Source organism: Lactuca saligna, chromosome 4, assembly GCF_052625555.1.
Source record: "Lactuca saligna cultivar CGN05327 chromosome 4, ASM5262555v1, whole genome shotgun sequence".
NCBI classification, from domain to species: domain Eukaryota; kingdom Viridiplantae; phylum Streptophyta; class Magnoliopsida; order Asterales; family Asteraceae; genus Lactuca; species Lactuca saligna.
The window spans coordinates 6,968,828-6,991,029 of NC_136420.1; the positions used below are offsets into that span (position 1 = coordinate 6,968,828).

Here is a 22,202-nt window from a genome sequence, read left to right on the forward strand (position 1 = left end):
AAATACACTTTACTTTCCTTTCATTTTCTTTCTTCTCTCCATATTTCTCTCTCTCTCTCTCTCTCTCTCTCTCTCTCTCTTTTACTTTAAATGAAACTCGAGAACAAGGTGTAAATGAATTCACTTCCACTTTATTCACCGACGCCTCCGTGCCACCAATTTTTGGTTGAAGCCTTCTAAACTCGTGTAGATTGGTTGAGTATGTTGGGTTTGAGAATTTAAGATTAATATAAGTTCTAATTTAATAATAATATAAATAATAATATAAACTCTAAATTCACCTAAAAGAAATAATGAAAAAGGTAAAATAATAATTCATTTGGGCTGAAAAAAAAAAAAATTAAAGAATAAAACCTAAAATCTAAAAAATGAACATTGAGGTGTTATACGATTACTAGTTTATAACATGTGGACATCACATACGAGAAATGTAAAATTAATTTAATTAAATTATAGGGTTAATCTAAAAAAAATATCTTATTTTTTGTGTTTTGTGTTTTGTTTTGTTTTTTTTGTTTTTGTTTTTGTTTTTGTTTTTGTTTTGTTTTTGTTTTTTTTTTTTTGATTAAACCTCAAATTTATTTAATTCTTGGAGAAAACTTTCTAATTTTTTTTCGATCTAGGTCTTTTAGTTATTTTTTGCCAAAAAAATTGTAAACTATATCATATATTTTATTAAAATGTATTATCTTTAGACATTTGTTAAATAAGGATTTAAGTTAACTAAGTAGTATATAGGTGGGAGGGAGGAGGGGGAGGGTATCATGAACCATAAACCACAATTTAATACCAAATAACTTTTAGTCTAAAGGTATTCGGTATTATCCTCTTTCCTTAAGGTCAGGGGTTCAAATCTTGTAAAGGATATAAATGGAGAATTAAGAATAATATAAAAATAGAATATAATAAATTTGTGGTTTCAAAAAAACCAAAATTAAATAATAATAATAATTTATTGTGTTAAAAAAAAAAGATGTAAACATATTTGTGATTGAAAATAAATTAAATAATTTTTGATAATTATTTAAAAAAGTAATTACGTGTAAAAAGTTATTAGAAAAATAAGTATATACAGACCCGGTATATTAACAAAGTTGAGGGACTAAATTGAAACTACAAATAAGATGCGTGAAATTGGATCAGAGGAGGTATACGAATGAAAAAGTAAATACATCCAAGATCTACCTCATTGTCCTCAGGTTCGAATGAAAAATGATGCACATGAGCTGCGATTACGATTCAAAAGACGAATTTTCGAGATCTATTGTACCAAAGAACCTGGTATGAAGCTGCGATTTTAAAAGGTAAAAAATTAGGGTTTTATTTTTAGTGAATATGGAAATCGTTTGGGGTGGAAGAGTTTCCCCTGGTAATTTGTTAGTATCTAACATATGATGAATGTAGTGCGATATTAGATCTTAAGTTTTTCTCTATTATATCTTTAGAAAAATTGTATTCCCCATAGCAGAAAAGAGCCAGACATGAATCTTTTCGATTAACTCATGATTTTTTATTAACATATGTATTTTGTAAATATCTGATTCTATAATGATTATTTATGAATTTTAAGAAACATTTCAGACGGTTTGTGATTAGGATTTGATTTTATGGGTGGGGAAGGGACGGGGGATATAAATAGATGCGAAGATAATGATTTGTTAATCACTTCTTTAAATGTATGCTAAAAGATTAATTAGTTTCTGATCATCATACTGCTTAAGAATTTATGCAGCAACTTATACATTTATGTTTTAATCAATTTCTTATGAACCGTTGTTTAGGAATTTAATTATTTCATATGTTTTTTGTTGGGTGCTTCTTATTTACCTACGATTTCTAATAAGTGGAATGTTCTTAACAAAAGAGTAGCAATTTTGTCTTTTTTATGTAATCTAAAAGGTTGTACTTTGAAACTATAAAGAAAGTAAAATGTTATTAGAAATATACCAAACAAAGCCTGCTGTTATTTTGTGCATTCAAATTAAATAATTGTAAAAATAGCATACTTCAAGATATTTGATACCAATGAATATTTGGATGCACTAAAGTTACTTTCCCCCCTTTTGTTATTTGTAGAAAATGTCTACCATAGCTTATGGGATGACAATCTGATCAACAAAAGAAATGAAAACAGCAATTGACCTGTCATGGACTTTGTGAAGCAAATTGGGCAGGTTAGTATTTTATCTTCTTTAAATATCCCTTTGTTACACACGACATGACAAAATAGGTTGTAATATCCCTTCGTGAAGCAATTCCTGTAATTAATACTTACTATTACATCACATTCATCATATATATATATATATATATATATATATATATATATATATATATATATATATATATATATATATATATGCACTTTTACATGCTAAAAAAACCAGACTTTTTTTGATCATTATATTTAATTTGAAATGCATACAAAGTCCATAGTAAAAGTAAACAATTACAACCAGTTGATCACATTCTACCTTGTGTTACAAAACAGCCCCGTGTTACAATTTTAGTTAACTTTTTGACCATTCTACCCTAAAATACTAATGTATTTCATAGTACATTGCTAAAAACGACATAAATGCTCCCTATGTTATTCAATTAATAGAACAACCTTGTGTTACTAAATTTACAAAACAGCCAATGTCTTAATAAATTAAGTGAAATCTGGTCCCTATGTTACTCAATTGACAAAACAACCCTTGTGTAGCTAAATTTTCAAAATAGTACCTATGTTTAAAAAATACATAATGGCCCCTGTGTTAATTAAATTTAGTGAAATTTGATCCCTTTGTTAATATATTAACAAAATGGACACTGTGTTATTAAAGTTACAAACAAATAAAAGTACAATGCTATTTAAGAAATAGTTCATGAATTTACAAAAAATAAAATGCTCAAATTATGTTGCTATTTTCACAGATCTCTGAACATCAATAATCTGTATAAATAGCAACCTAATTTGTAATATATCTGAATGTGTATATGATACATAGAACCGTTCAAGAAGCAAAAATTAATAGAAAATATGAATAAAATCATACTCTAGCATGCAGGATAATTGTTTTCAAAATCAAAGTATAATGTTTATATTGCTATTATAGACTTAAGAAGTCATTCATGTTTCAATTTGTTTATTCTTTTCTATTTTGTTTTTGATACAAAATATCGACAAAATAGAGAAAGTCAACTGCCTGGTTGTAGTCATACATGTAAGTTACTTTTTACCCATTAAGTGATGTAAGTCACTTTATGTAGGAAATTTGTTTTCATAATGAAAGTACAATGTCTAGATGCCTAATTGATTTATAAATCAAAGTCTAAAGAAATAATCACATTTGTTTTTTCATTTTTTTATCATAATTGTTGTAATGTTGATTACATTGAATACAATTTTAGCATAAAATTTAAGTGTTTCATTTAAACGTTATGTTAAAAGAGTTTTAAAAAAATGTTACAACATAAAAGTATGATTTAGATTTATGAAATCACCATTACTCCAATTATGCTAAACAATAGAGAAAAAGGACAAATATGCCTTTTTCTTTATAGTTTATGAAAAAAAAACAAATGATAAAAAAAATAGAAACAATTACCACACTTTTGTTGTATGGTATCTGCTTCTCACAAAACAGATACCATACAGAATGAAGGTAGGATTATATATGAAACTCAAATCTTCAATAGAAAAAAGTTACCGAAGGAGAAGAAGAAAAAAGTAACTGAAGAAAAAGAAATCAACTAAATAAGCTTTTGCAGATAAAAAAACACAATCAGTAAAAAATATATGATGTAGACTAACCAGATGGGTTGAAAAAAGTGATATAGCTTCGGTAGTTTGCAAAGACACCGAAAAATTCTTGAGTTGAAAACATAAGGAATCGATATTTGTAAGTTGGAGGATTATGATTAGTTGATTTTAAGGGATTACATATCTCTATTGAAGTTTGAAATTTTTTTGTTTACATAATACGTATTTTGAATGGAGTGTAATTGGATATTAAAACAAATTTGCTTAATCTTAGGAGATGAGTAACTGACAATTGAAGCAATGCATGGGCTTGGAAAATTAGTCCAAGAGTTTCTGTTGTTGTATTGACACGTGACATAGAGCAGCGTTTAAGGAGTCTTTTATTAAGAAGAGAGAAGAGATATAGATAGAGATTAGGAGAAAACCAGTTTGACAAGGTACTAGTGGCTCCAAGTCTCCAAACAAACTTTTACTGCTGAGATAGAATAACAAAGGTACCGGGTATGGGTAGAGAGCCATTTCTTCGATTAATTACTCAAGCACCAAACAAGCAGATCACCGAGATAGCGGTGGGGAAAGCACAACCATCGGATCGTGTTCGTACATAGAATGGGATTGATTCTGTTGACCTTTGCGTTGGTGGTAGTGGTGATGGCTGTAGGGATCTCGATGGCTGAATAGGTTAATCGGTCAGCTTCCGGAGGCTTATTTTGGTCAACTGCTAATGGTAATGGGCATCTGGATGGCACAAAACGCTGAATGACCATGATGAACTCGACGATGGGTTTCCGTCGCTTGATGGGATGTTACAGTCGGCAATAGGTATGTTGCGACCGTACTGCCTCATAAGTCGATTTTTTTTGAACGTCGCTTCTCTAATTGTGCTCTGCTCCCAAACTTAAGTTCAAAAAGAAAAAAATGAAAAATGAAAACAAAACACAAACAATCAGTTGTGTTGGGTTGATTTCCTTGTATATGATATAAAAGTATTACAACACCAATAATAAACTTTGTAGATTCTACAAAGGCAACGAGATTTTGGTTATGGGGTAAATTGTGTATTCTCTGTTTGTAGTTAGTACTACAGGGCCCTAGATCCCATTCAATGCCATAAGTTGGTCGCACATAGAAAAGGAGCCAATAATAGATTCTATAAAGGGTAACAACCGATTTATTAGTCATTTGATTCCTAGTCTAGTAGAAGCAATAATGTTCCATGGATTTGAATTCTTCTACCTTCCACTGTAGAAACCCATTTGTTGATATTTTCTGATTAAGTCACGAGCTAATATCACTTGATGATATTACATTCTGATAAGCCCTCTGAATAAACTAAAGTTTCACAAGATAACAATTACTTCAGAAAGATGGATAAAATCCAATAACTATAGATTCAAGATAACTATATGTTAATTAAAGCTTTCCCAACATTCAAAAGGTTGATTCTCTCCGGGTTCACAAAGAACTTTTACCAAATATATAGACACCCGCTAACTCTCTTATTTAAACTATATATACTACTACTAAAGAATAGGAAAAAAGGAAATGCCAATAAATAGATCAAATAGATTCTGGTGTTGTCCAGTAACTTTGCCCCACCAACATAAGTGCTTAGACCATAACATAATACTCAAAACAAAACACTAAAATAACCCTAATAAAGCAATTTAGCCAGAAGCGGGCTAAGATGAGTTAGGCTTGCCATAGATTCAAGTTTTAGGCTTCCTATTCCTTTTGTTATAGACCAAAAATTTCGGGGGTGGGGGGGGGGGGGGGTATCAATATCAGTGACCCAACTCATCTTAGACTGCTTTTGGAAAATATGAAAGATAAACCAAAAGCGACCACCTTGGGCAGATAAACCCTATTCGATTAAGGTTTAAAACTCAAATCTTTTATCTCTTTCAGTTATTATTTTTAAATTATACATTTAATTACGAGAAAACTAACCTCGATATTTCATAGGTATAATTTGGGGGACAATTGTTAGGGGTAGGATCCTCAAATATTTCAGAAGCTATAGGATCCTTAAACATATATTAGGATCCTGATAGTTACCACTAATGTTTCTAACATTTGCAACAACTATATTTTCTTTATATTTCTCACCTGTGCAGAAACAGTCAACAGAAATAGTCAACACATGACCTATTCTCAACGGAGAGTCATCTCAACCATGCAAGAGATCCGGAATACCAAATCAAATAACGTTCATATGCTGATTCCGAAGGATCTCAAAATTACCAGACTTCTTGTTACTTATACTAGACTATAAATAACACATGTATCTAGCACAAACCAGACATAATTATCTCTATCATTACTCTTTTACTCGTATTACTTTCACAATCTTTGTAACCTCAAATTAAACTCAACAAAACACATCAATGTAGGTGATTATTATCATCTCCCAAGGTTTTATGCCAGAGATCCTACAAAGGATCAAGGGTTTTCCTTTTAACTCATTTGTCCCACTGTGACTACCATTCGATACTTACATGACACTAACACTACAGTCTCATACAATTTGGTTGAATTACACTTGATTAATTTTTAACCAAAACGACTTTGAAACTTAATAAATAGAAAAAAAACTTAAAGGGTTTAACATGTATGTTATATAAATCAGTTTGTCATTCAGGTTGGCTAAGTCCTACTTTTGCTAAACAAATTCATGTGTCCTACCAGGGTCAAGATTTTAGGATAAAGGGGGCCTATATCAAATATAAAATTAATATATTTTTTATATCTAAATATCGTAAGAGTGTAAATTTCAAAAAAATAATGGTAAAAAAAATAAATCGTCAAAATAGAAACTAAATCGATTTTTAGTAGAATCACTAAATCAATGTAATTCTAGGTCATAAAAAAAGAATTGATGGTTTTTTTTAAAATTTTTTTTTTGTTTATGATTTACCTTATGGTTATAATAAACCAATTATCAACCACAAATTATTAATTAGATGATACATAAAATAAAATATATAATAAAAATTAAATTTTACACTAGAGAATTGAAATCCTTTTGATATAATACTGTAACCAGAAACAAATATTTAACTAAAATATTATAGATGAATAAAAATAGCTATTGGTGATCTTGATTTATCGTTCATTACAAAACTATGTATGAACAAATGAGGATATTATCAAAATAGATAATGACGATTTAAACGTAAATAAGGTATATTATTAATTGCCAATTAAAATAAAAAAAAAATAGGGGTGGAGGCAGAGGGATTTAAGGTTAGACGTGGGCTTTACTTTTGAAAACTGACTTTTATTTGCAACCTAAGTGGAAACGATGGTTGCGGCGGCGAAGAGCAGCCTCACAGTGGAAAAGAGACTCGTTATCAAGTTCTATTTTGTAGCACTTACTTCTTTCGATCAAAATTTTTAAATATGGTAAAAAGTGGATGTGGTGTGTTTTTTAGTACATATATGAAGATATAAGAAGACCATTGAGCTATTACACTCTACATTCAAATTATGACTTCTCTTTTGAGTTTCCTTTTTATTTCTAGTACTTCTAACTCATCCGCAACACCAAAAGAGTTTCAGTCCCCCTCATTTAAACAATCTTCATCGTGTTCTCTGCCCTTTGTCCATAAGGCTAAGATGCTCAGTTTCTAAAGCTAAAAATCATATGATATTTAATGAGGAGCTAACTTCACAGGTTCTGGAAAAGTGGATTGAATGGAGCTGTATGTTTTTTTTTGATACACCAGAGGAAGGAAGAGGGACAATAAAAAGATATTGCGAAGAGTTTTATATAAAGGAGGGAATAAAATTTCTCTCCACATGCAGGAGATAACTTTTTGAAGGTGGCCACATTAGTAAATGGACGAAGACAAATAACGAAGAAGAAGAGTGAACACGCAAAAGCGTTAATAATGGAGCCAGTTTGAGTTTGTGACCTGAACCTCCATATATATAAAAGATATGACTGAATTGGTGAAAATGTTTAGAGAGAGAAAAACTTTGATCATTTATAATGAGGTTAAATTATTTTTCTTTTATGAATCAATAACTTCATATTTAATGTTCCATATTAAATGTACTGTTCCATATTAAATGTCATGTTCTATATTAAATATAACTCGATTTAGTGGCAGATAAAACAGGAAAACCTTTTGGGTACCAACATCTAACGGATCCAACACAGGATATGGTGTTGACTAAGTTTCCAATGTCCAAGGTAATTGCTGTTATAATGCATTGTACATTCGAACTATGACTTCTCTTCTGAGTTTCGTTTTATTTCCAATACTTCCAACTCATCCGCAACACCAAAAGGGTTTTAGTCCCCCTCATTCAAGCAATCTTCATCTTGTTCTCTTCCTTTCGCCCATAAGGCTACGGTGCTCAGTTTCAAAAGCTAAAGATCATTTAATATTTAATAAGGAGCTAGCTTCATAGGTTCTGAAAAAGTGGACTGAACGGAGCTGTATGTTTTTATTTTTTTTTATTTTTATATATCAGAGTAAGCAAAAGAGGCAATATTACGAATAGTTTTATATAAATGAGGGAATAAAACTTCTCTCCACATTTAGGAAGGAACGTTTTTAAGGTGACCACATTAGTTAATAGAGAAAAACAGATAACAAAAGAAGAATATGAACACACGAAGGCGTTAATAATGGATACATTTTTTTGTGACATGAACATCCATATAAAAGATGGTTGAATTGGTGAAAGGGTTTAGAGAGAGAAGATTTGATCATTTATAAGGATCATATGAACACTACAGAATCATTTTCTTATTTTCAAATATTTTTTCATAAACAACAGTGTTTATGATAACAACAGTTACCTTGGACATTGGAAACTGAGTCAACACCATGTCTGGTGTTAGGTCCTTTAGATATTGGTACCCAAAAGGTTTTTTTTTTTTTGTTTTGACATTTAATATGGAACAATACACATTTAATATGGAACATGAAAATATGAAGTTATTGATCCATAAAAGAAAAATAATCTAAACTCGTTATAAATGATCAAAGTTTTTCTCTTTCTAAACTTTTTCACCAATTCAGTAATAACTTTTTTATATACGGAGGTTCAGGTCTGTGACCGGCTCCAGTATTAACATTTTTGCGTGTTCACCTTCTTCGTTATCTTTCTTCGTCCATTTACTAATGTGGTCGCCTTAAAAACGTTCTTTCCTGCATGTGGAGAGAAATTTTATTACCTCCTTTATATAAAACTCTCTTTTTATTGTATCTATTCCTTCCTCTGGAGTATAAAAAAACATACAGTTCCGTTCAGTCTACTTTTTTAGAACTTATGAAGCTAGCTCCTCATTAAATATTCAATGATCTTTAGCTTTTGAAACTGAGCATCTTAGCCTTATGGAAAAACGGCAGAGAACAATACGGAGATTGTTTGAATGAGAGGAACTGAAACTCTTCTCGTGTTGCGGATTAGTTGGAAGTACAAGAAATAAAAAGAAATTCATAAGAAAAGTCATAGTTCGAATGTAGCATGTAATAGCTCAATGGTTTTCTTATATTCATCATATATATCCTAAAAAACAAACCACATCCACCTTTTACTATATTTAGAAATTGATTGAAAGAAGTCATACAAAATAGTTCTTGATAACGAGTCTTTTTTCCATCGTCGGGCTGCTCTTCGCCACGACAACATTCGTTTCCACTTATGTTGCAAATAAAAGTCAGTTTTCAAAGGTAAAGCCCACGTCTAACCTTAAAAGTCAGTTTTGAAACTAAGCATCTTAGCCTTATGGACAAACGGCAGAGAAAAAGACGAAGATTGTTTGAATGAGAGGAACTGAAACTCTTCTCGTGTTGCGGATTAGTTGGAAGTACAAGAAATAAAAAGAAATTCATAAGAAAAGTCATAGTTCGAATGTAGCATGCAATAGATTAATGGTTTTCTTATATTCATCATATATATCCTAAAAAACAAACCACATCCACCTTTTACCATATTTAGAAATTGATTTAAAGAAGTGATACAAAATAGTTCTTGATAACGAGTATTTTTTCCATCGTCGGGCTGCTCTTCGCCACGACAACATTCGTTTCCACTTAGGTTGCAAATAAAAGTCAGTTTTCAAAGGTAAAGCCCACGTCTAACCTTAAATCCCTTTGCCTCCACCCCCTATTTCTTTTATTTTAATTGGTAGTTGATAATATACATTATTTACGTTTAAACCGTCATTATGTGTTTTGATGATATCCCCATTTGTTCACACATAGTTTTTGCAAATAACGATAAATTAAGATCGTCAATAGCTAGTTTTATTCATCTGTGAAATTTTAGTTAAGAATTTGTTTATGGCTACACTATTATATCAAAAAGATTTCAATTCTTTAAGGTAAATTTTTATTTTTGTTATATATTTTATTTTATGTATAATCTAAATAATGATTTATAGTTGATAATTGGTTTATTATAACCATAGGATAATTATAAATAAAAAAAATAAAAAATAAAATAACTTTCAATTCTTTTTGTATGAACTATAATTAGATCAATTTAGTGATTCTACTAAAAATCAATTTAGTTTCTATATAGACAATTTTTTTTACCATTAGTTTACACTTTTATGATATTTAGATATAAAAAATATATTAATTATATATTATGATATATTCCCCCTCTATCTTAAGATTTTGGCTCCATCCCTAGGACACTTGAATTTGTTTAGCAAAAGTGGGGTTTAGCCAACATCAATGACAAACTGATTTGTATAACATACATATTAAACCATTTATGTTTTTATTATTTATTTATTTATTTATTTTTTCTTTCTTCAAGTTTCAAAGTTGTTTTGGTTAAAAATTGATCAAGTGTAATCCGATGAAATTGTATGAGACTGTGGTGTTATTATCATGTAAGTATTGAATGTTAGTGAAAGTGAGACAATTGAGTTACAAGGAAAACCCTTGATCCTTTCTAGAATTTCCGACATAAAACTTTGGGAGGTGATAATAATCATCTCCTTTGTTGACTCCCTCCTGCTCCATCAAAGCATGCTCTACTTGAGCAAGCTTGGCTTTGAAATCCTCACCGAAGCGAAAGACATGATCAACAACCTAAGAAGAACAACGGTAAATAGATAATTAAACTAAATGGAAAAGAGCACATAAATACTCAGATTGGGAGAAGGGATCAACTTCTTTAACGCCTCCTTTGTTCCAAGGTTCTCAAGATCCCACGCAAAAGTAGAAATAATAAATTGATATAATTGTAGGTCATACAAAAGGAATTGATAGTTCTTTTATTTTATTTTATTTTTTTTTGTTTATGATTTACCCTATGGTTTTAATAATCCAATTATCAACCTTAAAGTATTAATTAGATGATACATAAAATAAAATATATAATAAAAATAAAAATTACCATATATAATTGAAATCTTTTTGATATAATAGTGTAGCCAGAAACAACTTTTTAACTAAAATATCATAGATGAATAAAAATAGCTATTGACGATCTTGATTTATCGTTGATTACAAAAAACTATGTATGAACAAATAAGGATATTATCAAAATATATAATGACAATTTAAGCGTAAATAATTTATATTATCAGTTGCTAATTAAAATAAAAGAAATATAGGGTGGAGGCAGATGGACTTAAGGTTAGATGTCTGACCGTGGAAAAGAGACTCGTTATCAAGTTCTATTTTGTATCACTTACTTCTTTCAACCAATTTCTAAATATGGTAAATTGTGGATGTGGTGTGTCTTTTAGAAAATCTATGATGAATATAAGAAGACCATTGAGCTATAATGCATTGTACATTCGAACTATGACTTCTCTTCTGAGTTTTGTTTTATTTCCAATACTTCCAACTCGTCCGCAACACCAAAAGAGTTTTAGTCCCCCTCATTCAAGCAATCTTCGTCTTGTTCTCTTCCTTTCGTCCATAAGGCTACGATGCTCAGTTTCAAAAGCTAAATATCATTTAATATTTAATGAGGAGCTAGCTTCATAGGTTTTGAAAAAGTGGACTGAACGGAGCTGTATGTTTTTTTTATATATCAGAGTAAGCAAAAGAGACAATATTGCGAAGAGTTTTATATAAATGATGGAATAAAACTTCTCTCCACATTTAGGAGGGAACGTTTTTAAGGTGACCACATTAGTTAATAGAGAAAAACAGATAACAAAAGAAGAATATGAACACACGAAGGCGTTAATAATGTAGACATTTTTTGTGACATGAACATCCATATAAAAGATGATTGAATTGGTGAAAGGGTTTAGAGAGAGAAGATTTGATCATTTATAAGGATCATATGAAAACTTCATAATCATTTCCTTATTTTCAAATAACTTTTCATAAACAACAGTGTTTATGATAACAACAGTTGCCTTGGACCTTGGAAACTGAGTCAACACCATGTCTGTGTTAGGTCCTTTAGATATTGGTACCCAAAAGGTTTTTTTTGTTTTGACATTTAATATGGAACAATACACATTTAATATGGAACATCAAAATATGAAGTTATTGATTCATAAAAGAAAAATAATCTAACCTTGTTATAAATGATCAAAGTTTTTCTCTTTCTAAACTTTTTCACCAATTCAGTAATATCTTTTTTATATACGGAGGTTCATGTCTGTGACCGGCTCCAGTATTAACATTTTTGCGTGTTCACCTTCTTCGTTATCTTTCTTCGTCCATTTACTATTGTGGTCGCCTTAAAAACGTTCTCTCCTGCATGTGGAGATAAATTCTATTCCCTCATTTATATAAAACTCTCTTTTTATTGTATCTATTCCTTCATCTGGAGTATAAAAAAAACATACAGCTCCGTTCAGTCTACTTTTTTAGAACTTATGAAGCTAGCTCCTCATTAAATATTCAATGATCTTTAGCTTTTGAAACCGAGCATCTTAGCCTTATGGACAAACGGCAGAGAACAAGAAGAAGATTGTTTGAATGAGAGCAACTGAAACTCTTCTCGTGTTGCGGATTAGTTGGAAGCACATAACAGTAGTTGTCTTGGACATTGAAAAGTGAGTCAACACCATGTCTGGATCCTGTAGATACATGACATTTAATATGGAACAATACACAAATAATATGGAACATCAAAATATGAAGTTATTGATTCATAAAAGAAAATTAATCTAACCTCGTTATAAATGATGAAAGCTTTTCTCTTTCTAAACCTTTTCACCAATTCAACCATATCTTTTATATATAGAGAGGTTCATGTCAAAAACTGACTCCAATATTAACGCTTTTTGTGTTCATCTTCTTCTTCGTTATCTGTTTTCGTCCATTAACGTTATTTTGATAATATCCTTATTTGTTCATAAATATTTTTTCTAATCAACTATAAACCAAGTTCATTAATAGTAATTTTTATTCCTCCATGTTATTTTTGTTAATAATTTGTTTCTGGGTACACTATTATATCCAAAAGATTTCAGTTCTATAAGGTAAATTTTTATTTTTATTACATATTTTATTTTATGTAACATCTAATTATTAATTTATGATTAACAACTGGTCGTTATAATCATAAAATAAATTATAAACCAAAAAAAATTATCAATTCGTTTTGTATGACCTTCAATTATATCAATTTAGTGATACTAATAAAAATCGATTAAGATTCTCTTTAGACGATTTATTTCTTTTACTAATAAATATCATAAGAGTGTACTCTTATGATATTTTGATATAAAAAATATACTAATTTTTTATATTGATATCGACCCTTTTATCCTAAGATCCTGGCTCCGCCTCTGGTAGGGCACTTTAAATTGTATAGCAATAGTGGGGTTTTGGCCAACGTCAATGGCAAACTGATTTATATAACATACATGTTAAACCCTTTATGTTTTGTTTTCTATTTATTAAGATTCAAAGTTGTTTTGGTAAAAAAGTGTAATTGGACCAAATTGTATGAAAGGATGTTGTGTTAGTGTAATATAAGTATCGAATGGTAATCAAAGTGAAACAAATGAGTTACAAGGAAAAACTCAATAAAACACATCAAGGAAGGTGATTTTTATCACCTCCCTAGTTTTTATGTCGGAAATCCTACAAAGGATCAAGGGTTTTTCCATGTTAATGTGTAGGATCCAAAAACACCCACTCTACCATTAATCTTGGGAGGTGATAATAATCACCCGCCTTGATGTGTTTTATCAACTCCGAAGGTTTTTATGAGGATCCTTATTAACGTGTAGGATCCAAAAACACCCCTCTAGAGCCTAATTTTTCTTGTCTTAACTTGAAGAGGACATGTTTAATGGTTTGCTCATGGTGAAGAAAGAAAAGATCCCTCTTTCGCTTCCACCTAAGAAGGCTCAGCACGACCTCACTGTGAAGACCCCAACATATCGCAAGCAAAAACTGTCTGCTGCTTGGGATCTTGAGAACCTTGGAACAAAGGAGGCGTTAAAGAAGTTGATCTCCTACTCCCAAGCTGTGAGTATTCCTGTGCTCTTTTTCATTTAGTTTAATTCCCAAGTTGTTCTTCTTAGGTTGTTGATCATAATATAAAATTAGCATATTTTTTATATCTAATAGTGTAAAATTCAAAAAACTAATTCGTCTATATAGAAACTAAATCGATTTTTAGTAGAATCACTAAATAGATGTAATTGTAGGTTATAGAAAAAGAATTTATAGTTCTTTTTTTGTTTATGATTTACCCTATGGTTATAATAAACCAATTATCAACCATACATTATTAATTAGATGATACATAAAATAAAATATATAATGAAAATAAAAATTTACCTAATAGAATTGAAATCCTTTTGATATAATAGCGTAGCCAGAAACAAATTCTTAACTAAAATATCATAGATGAATACAAATAGCTATTGACGATCTTGATTTATCTGCGGGACTTCAGTAGTGCCAGGTGAGTTATCCTCACTATACTAAGGGGTCTAAGGCACCAAGGTCGGCCCATTGGATTTGTTATCCTTCCAGTGGTTGTGTGGTTTATGAGTTAGTGTTGCATGCTAGTGGTTATGCCAGTTAGGTAGATCTGTAGGACTACCTGTATTGTTATATGAATATCTGCATGCTCAGTGGTTATGTTAATTGTTGATATGTGGGCCTAGTGGCAATCTAGTAGGTGGAGCATTCCAGTTACGAGCTAAGGGAGGCTCGTACTGTGGGCTCGGTGGCGATCCAGATGTGAGTTGTGGGCCCGGGAGGTAGTCTAGACTTATACTTATACTGTGGGCCCAAAAATAGACTACTAGGTTGAGCATTCCAGATACGAGCTGAGGGAGACTCGTATTGTGGGCTCGATGGCATTCCAGATGTGAGCTGTGGGCCCGGGAGGTAGTCTAGACTCACACTGTGGGTCCAGGAGTAGAATAATATGTGGAGCATTCCAGATGCGAGTTGAGGGAGACTCGTACTGTGGGCTCGATGGCATTCCACCTGCGAGCTGAGGGCCAAGTAGGCATTCCAGACTTGTACTGAGGACCCAGGGGGTAATTCAGCTTGTAAAGTTGTGGATCCATTGCATGCTGTTTTAGTTTGTTATGATGTGATTATGTGGACTGTATGTGTATCGGTATTTTAGGGGTAACTCACTAAGCTTTCGAGCGTACAGTTTCAGTTTATTGTTTCAAGTACATCAGGGGATCGTGGCAAGGCAAGGGTGTGATCGTACAACTCCTCATTTTTTATGACTTTGTTTCTGGGATACTCTAATATGATATATTTTGAAAACAAGTTATTAATAATTAATGATTTGAAATATTCTTTTTAAAGTTTAAATTGGCTTGAATGTTTTGGTGTTACATAGATGATACATAAAATAAAATATATAATTAAAATAAAAAGTTACCTTATAGAATTGAAATCTTTTTGATATAATAGTGTAGCCAGAAACAAATTTTTAACTAAAATATCATAGATAAATAAAAATAGCTATTGACGATCTTGATTTATCGTTGATTACAAAAACTATGTATGACCAAATGAGGATATTATCAAAATAGATAATAACGGTTTAAGCGTGAATAATGTATATTATTAATTTCCAATTAAAATAAAAGAAATAGAGGTGGAGGCAGAAAGATTTAAGGTTAGATGTGGGCTTTACTTTTGAAAACAGACTTTTATTTGCAACCTAAGTTTAAATGATGGTTGTGGTGGCGAAGAGAAGCTTGACGGTGGAAAAGAGGTTAATTATCAAGTTCTATTTTGTATCGATTACTTCTTTAAATCAATTTCTAAATATGGTAAAAGGTGGATGTGGTGTGTTTTTCTAGAACATCTACGATGAACAGAGTTGTATGTTTTTTTATGCACCAGAGTAAGGAAGAGATGCAATAAAAAGATATTGCGAAGAGTTTTATATAAAGGATGGAATAATTTTTTTTCTCCACATGCAGGAGGGAACGTTTTTAAGGTGACCACATTTGTTAATGGAGGAAAATAGATAACAAAGAAGAATATGAACACACAAAGGTGTTAATAATGGAGGCAGTTTGTGACATGAACATCTATATAAATGAAATGGATGAATTACTAAAAAGGTTTAGAGAGAGAAAAGTTTGATCATTTATAAGGATCACATGAACACTACAAAATCATTTCCTTATTTTCAAATATTTTTTCATAAACAACTGTGTTCATGATAACAACAATTGCATTGGATATTGGAAACTAAGTCAACACCATGTTTGGTGTTAGATCCTTTAGATATTGGTGCCCAAAAGGTTTTCTTGTTTTGCCTTTAGGGTGTTTGGTAAATTAGACTTGACAACAAGGAAGGCTTAAATGCATCAAACAACATCATTTGATGGCAAAAAGGAGGAGTTTACGGCCAAGGCTAAGCTTGGGCCGTAAACACCCATGTTTTTGTGTCAAACAAGTCCCAAAACCCCTCAAATGCATGTAAGGAATTTAGCTAAGGCCTTTGGAGGGGTGTTGTACCATTAAACTTCCCAGTTTGAGGCCAAATGAAGAGTTTACGGACAAGGATATTCTTGGGCCGTAAACTCCCCAAATTTCATGCCAAATTGTCCCAAAACTCATTGTAAGGCCTTCTAGGATTTATCTAAGGTGAATGAGAACATGTTGTACCATTTAAACACCCATCTTGAAGGATTTAATGGAGTTTACGGCCCAAGAACAAGTCTTGGCCGTAAACTCCCCAAAATGTCACAAAACAAGAGTTTAATCCCTCCATATTGGTCCAAGACACATGCCATTAAAGTAAGGAAGTGAAATAAGGCCTTAAACAAGCAATTTGGAAGACCACATGAGCTTACGGCCAAGCCTAGGGGGCTTACGGCCGTAAACTCCCAAGGAGTGGCCTTTAGGCCGTAAACTCCAAGGGAGTGAGCTCATGGACCCTTCCGTAAACCCTCCTTAGCCTTAAACCACTCCCGGGAACCCCTTCTAGGCCCTAAAACCCCGAATTGATGCTAGAATGCCTCAATACTTAAACGGAAAGCATAAAATGATTAATTTATTGTAAAACACATATTTTCATATGACATTAGGGTCCTAAAGGTGTACAAGTCATTATTTGGAACAAAACGCTCAACCGACACTTTTACCCGATTTACCCGATTTACGCGATTTCAGGTGAGTTCATACCCCTTTAATGAACCTTTCAAATGTTTTATATGTTTTAGGGGGGAGATACAAGTTGAATATACATGTTTATGAAAAGTTATACAAGACAATTTTTCAGATAATAGAATTAATCACATGTGATTCACAACTTGTAGTTCAAATCACATGTGATTTATCACTATGCTTTATAAATAAATCAATTGTTTTCAAAACTATCTTGGATAAACAAACAAGTTTTATATGTTTCTTTCGTACAAGACTTTTGTTTAATAAAACTCCTTATAAGAATGTAACCATACTAATATATTTACATAAGTAAGACTTGAAGGACTTAGGACCGATAGCTCGCCTTATTTCCTGTTTCTTGTTTGATTGTGGGCTTAGGGTAGTGGTTATCCGTCCGACTGTCATTGATTTCTTAGTTATATATCTCGTATATTAGTACGGGTTACGAGTACTTCTTATTTCATTAGATGCCTAAATCACTAACCTAACTAGAACCATACACACTAATTTAACTATAATAGGTATAGTTAATGACTCTATCCCTTGTTTTAACTACTACTCTACACTACTATAATTCTCTCTATTATGAAGAAATACACTAATAAGAGAATACAATACAAGTTATACAAAAGACTACTACACTATAATACAACAGAATGTACTAATTATGAGATAATTCATTAATCCACTACGGGATACTTTATACGCTACACACTACGCCCGGAGTTTTCCGATAGGCAGACGACACTATATGTATAGATCTATACGGGGCAGACGCTATTACATCCCGACTGATAACTTCAGTCCGAGCCGCTCAGGTCCAGGGATGCCTTTACTCTACTACACTATGCATGACAGGGAAGGTCATCGTGGTTCGCTATTACTCACACTATTGGTAACATACAAGAAAGACACTATAACCGCACTAAAATACTAAAAGAAAGATGAAGTAATATCCCGAAGTAAATAAGTATCTAATACTAAAGGATGCTGCAACACTATTATGTACTCCAAGAATAACTCATTATATTGCCTTACTTAATGGTGAATCACTATTACACTTCTACGATAAATGGCTTTCAAAGATAGAATCAATATACTTCTTAAAGATTTTTATTTACTATACAGTTCTGGAAAATATAGGATTTTCTAGGTTTTACCACTGCTTATGACTTCAAACTTCAGTTTTCATATTAATGATTCTAATGCTTTTATACAAGTACTCACACTAAACTCTTATGAACTCACCAGCTTTATGCTGATATTCTTTTCAAAATAACTTGTATCTTCAGGTCAAAGATAGACAGGTACAGCTGCAGCATTTTTGGAGAAGATGGAGTATGCAAGACCTATCTCTTATTTTTGTTTACTTTTGGTGTTGGTCAAACATTACAAAACACACTTGTAAATACACTTACTATGTAAATGAAATGGTTGTATGTCTCTTGCTTTTACTATTATACAAATGTGATGATACTGTACACTACGTCATCCACCCCGAAACGTATTCCGCCGTTATTGGTTTTGGGGTGTGACACCAGATGTTTCCGCCAATTCGGTTTGGGGGTGTGGCAGATTGGTATCAGAGCATTGTTTATAGTGAATTAAGTATATCAACCCATAAAAGATATACAAACTATAAAAACATCATGATTAAAATACTCTAACCAAGAGTTATACTTTTAAATAATAAAATATTTAACTAAGTATACATACCTGCATTTATACTAAAACCAATGTCATACTTGAACAAAACAAAAGTATTGCGATTGTTGGACAACACAAGTAGGCATGGGGACATATAATCAGATCTGGGAGTGATATAGCATGATAAACTATATCTTTCCGAGAAGTGATTTGCATGTGCTTAGGAATGGTTGTGATGTTGCAGCAAGTCTAAAAACTTACCAACACTACTACAATGAAAACTTTAGAACAAAACATAAACTTAAAATGCTATAGGAGTAGTTTATGTTACTATAACTATTTATTTGAGAACTAAAAGGGTCTTTATTAGTAGGTCAATAGCTGCTAAGTGGATACGCTAAGGTTATATGTGACTAGGGTGTTATAGACTCATAATCTGTGATCTTTGCTTTATTTCATGTTCCTTGTTTGGTTGTGGATTTGGAGTTAGGGTCATTTATTTGAAGGTCTATCCTGTTTTGGTTACATATGACTAGCATGCACTACGCACCTATTAAAGTAACTATAAAGATCATTCTATAATTATCTTAAGTAGTACGTCTACTAACTAACCCTTCTATTCCTTATTCTCGCATAAATATCATGGCTGGATTCCATCTCCCCAACGACCCGTACTTTCCCAACCAAGGGAATGTTGGATGGCTCAATGAAGAGCCAAAAGAGAATCAAGCGATTCCCTTGGAGGATGAATTTGCAGAAGACTACCCGAAGGATTCTGACTCCGAGCCAGAAGTCAATAATCTACCCCCAGTGGCTCTTGTTCCAAATCCAAATCCTCGACCTGGATTTCAAGGTCCAACCCCTCTGTGGGCAACAAACTTGAATAGATGGAGTCACAAACAGGGTCAACCCTTACCTTACAACAGAGACCGAAGCTTCTACGATCTGAGTATGGGAGGCTCAATAGACAGGGTCCTACCTGTTCTGGTTTGCAAGATTGCTCGCAATGACGAGCAAGGTAGGGCAGCCATCAACTGGGGCATGGAGGTTGATGCCGATACGGGAGTCAATACAGTCAACATTCGCCAACTAGAGACTGCTCATAGAAGAACACTGAGCCAGAATGCGGCCCTACAAGGAGAACTCACTGCAACCCGAACCGAAGTCAAGGAACTTCGAGCTCGTCAGGCAACCTTTGAAAGATGCATGCGAGACATGGAGCGTCGTCTGGCTGACTCGAGGTCCCATCCAAACCGTTCTCTTCGCTAGTAGAGTTTACTCTACTTTGTCTTTTGGATATAATTAGGTCCATGTTTAGACTTTAGTATTAATTTCCCTCTTATGTAAAAACTTTGAACTTGTTGGTCTAGTAGGGTCTTCATTCTATCAAAATTTTCCTTATATGGTTGATGTAAGACCTCCTCGTAGGTCATTTTTTCCTGAACTTGTTACATCATTAATGCCAGTATTATTGACAAACATCAAATCTTATGGGAAATCTTTATCCAAATACTTTCATCCTTCTATTATTATACTCACAATTGAATTCTTACCATCATCTTCATCTTTGTAAACTTTTAGTTAAAAGATGCCTCCACGACGATCAACAAGACGTAATCCCCCGATAACTCTAACTCAACCACCTCTACCACCTCCGCAATACGACTTTGCAGCTCTGCAAGCTGTGGTAGCTGCGGTTGTTGCAACTGCTCTACCTCAGTTCAATGCCACCGACACTAGCGGGATTGGAAAGAACGTACCTACCAATCAAGATAACGTTCCTGTGCACCCTAGGGAGTGCACGTATAAAGACTTCACCAACTGCCAACCTAGAACTTTCAACGGTACTGGAGGAATCCTTGCCCTCTCACAATGGTTCGAGAAGACGAAATCGGTCTTTGAGATCTGCTCCTGCCCGGAAGGAAGCAAAGTCAAGTTTGGTGCCTGCACCTTCTCAGACCGAGCCCTGACGTGGTGGAACATCAATGTTAAGTCACTAATCCTGGTTGTGGCTAATGCCATGGGATGAGAAGCTCTGAAAGGATTGATGACCGAAGAATATTGCCCAAGGGGAGAGGTTCAGAAGCAGGAACAAGAACTTTGGAGCCTAACCATAAAGGGTTCCGACATAATTTCCTACACCGCCAGATTCAGCGATCTGGTGGCACTATGTCTGGGAATGGTCCCTACTGAAGGGAAGAAAATAGAAAGATATATCTGGGGGCTGGTGCCGCCATTTCAGGGGAATGTCTTAGCTTCAAACCCCACCACTTTCGAAAGTGCCAATCGATTGTCACAGCGGCTCATAGATCATGGAGTCCGCACCCCAACAACAACAACAAACCTGGATATCCAAGAACCATCCAAAACCGCTGAAAACAAGCTGAAGTTCTGGGATACCAAGAAGAAGAATAATGCAACACAGAAAGCTGCCAAAATGCAGCAGGTCGTGGCTGTTCATGCTGTGATAACACCTACTGCTACTGCGCCAATGAAGCAGTATGCGGGAAACTTGCCGAAGCGCAACAAGTGCAATTTCCACCACAATGGGCCCTGCCGGGAAATGCAGTGCTCTAACTACAACAGGAAGGAGCACACTGCCTGTTTGAGCAAATCACCGGCAAGGATAATCAACCAAGTCCTCGGCGTTAGTATGGGTCAGGCTTGCTACGGTTGTGGAAAGGTGGGCAACTACAAAAGAAACTGCCCAAAGGCAGGTAACGCGGACAGTATGGGAAGAGTTTTGGCCATAGGCCACGAGGAAGCAGTTGTCGACCCTACTATAGTCACTGGTATGTTTCTCCTCGATAACTCTTTTGCATCCATTATGTTTGATAGTGGAGCGGAGAGGAGTTTCGTGAACCAGAAGTTTTCTCACTTACTTAAACAAAAATCATGCGCACTTAAAGAACCGTTCACTGTAGAAATGGCTAATGAAAAAACCGAGAGCACTAGCAACATATTCATAGGATGTACCCTAACTCTATATAGCCACTCATTCCTAATCGACCTAATGCCGGTCTCCATTAAAAGTTTCAACGTCATTGTCAGCATGGATTGGTTAAGTCTTCATCGTGCTGGCATCATGTGTTATGAGAAGATCGTTCACTTTAATATACCATCTAACAAAGCTATAGTAATCTATGGCGACAAAACCCGACACGAACTTTCATATCATCTCGAGTATTCAAGCCCAGAAATTTCTGCGAAAGGAATATCAAGCATTCCTTGCTCATGTCGTCGATACG

General features: G+C 33.3%; 1 long non-coding RNA gene across 3 annotated transcripts; it reads left to right on the forward strand.

Moving 5' to 3' along the window:
• The first annotated feature begins 1,119 nt into the window (after nt 1-1,119).
• LOC145041136 (uncharacterized) lies at nt 1,120-18,907 on the forward strand. 3 transcript variants are annotated; one of them, XR_013679960.1, is made up of 3 exons: nt 1,120-1,304; nt 2,077-2,174; nt 18,600-18,907. It is a non-coding gene; the product is annotated as an uncharacterized LOC145041136 (long non-coding RNA). The 3 variants fall into 3 exon arrangements; XR_013679962.1 differs by lacking the exon at nt 18,600-18,907 and adding an exon at nt 7,425-7,823; XR_013679961.1 differs by lacking the exon at nt 18,600-18,907 and adding an exon at nt 5,866-6,209.
• Nucleotides 18,908-22,202: the final 3,295 nt, after the last annotated feature.